We start from the raw sequence: 771 nt of genomic DNA, 5'->3' as shown, positions 1-771 counted from the left end.
AGGCCATCTTGCTTGCTTGTGTGGTAACTTGATAGTGTATGTCTGACAGACCCAATCTGGGACTTAGCCGATTTTTCTCTTCATATTATATGGATCCTGGACTTAGCCGATTTTCTCTTCATATCATATGGATCCATCACTAGGCCATCTTGCTTGCTTGTGTGGTAACTTGGAAGTGTATTTCTGACAGACCCAATCTGGACTTAGCCGATTTTTTCTCTTCATATAATATGGATCCTGGACTTAGCCGATTATTAGGTTATTATATATGGATCCTGGACTTAGCCGATTATTAGGTTATTATATATGGATCCTGGACTTAGCCGATTTTTCTCTTCATATAATATGGATCCCGGGACTTAGCCGATTATTAGGTTATTATATATGGATCCTGGACTTAGCCGATATTTCTCTTCATATAATATGGATCCGGGTACTTAGCCAATTTTTCTCTTCATATAATATGGATCCGGACTTAGCCGATTTTCTCTTCATATAATATGGATCCGGGACTTAGCCAATTTTTCTCTTCATGTGGTAACGTATGCCAATCGCTCACAAGTCATGGGATAAGGGTACTTGTGTTCTTCCATCTTCTAAGTCCCGCACGGGGACATCGTGATCGCCCCAAGTCCGGAATAGCGCCAAGTCAAGCCCCACGGTGGCCGTGCAGGACCTGTTAGCGGCGGCCCCACTGACAGCACTAATCCGGACTTAGAAATTATATCTTTCTAATCGAACACCACACACGCAACACCACCATACCACCAT

This window comes from Anopheles coustani, assembly GCF_943734705.1.
Source record: "Anopheles coustani chromosome X unlocalized genomic scaffold, idAnoCousDA_361_x.2 X_unloc_117, whole genome shotgun sequence".
Taxonomy (NCBI): domain Eukaryota; kingdom Metazoa; phylum Arthropoda; class Insecta; order Diptera; family Culicidae; genus Anopheles; species Anopheles coustani.
This window is presented reverse-complemented; position numbering follows the sequence as displayed.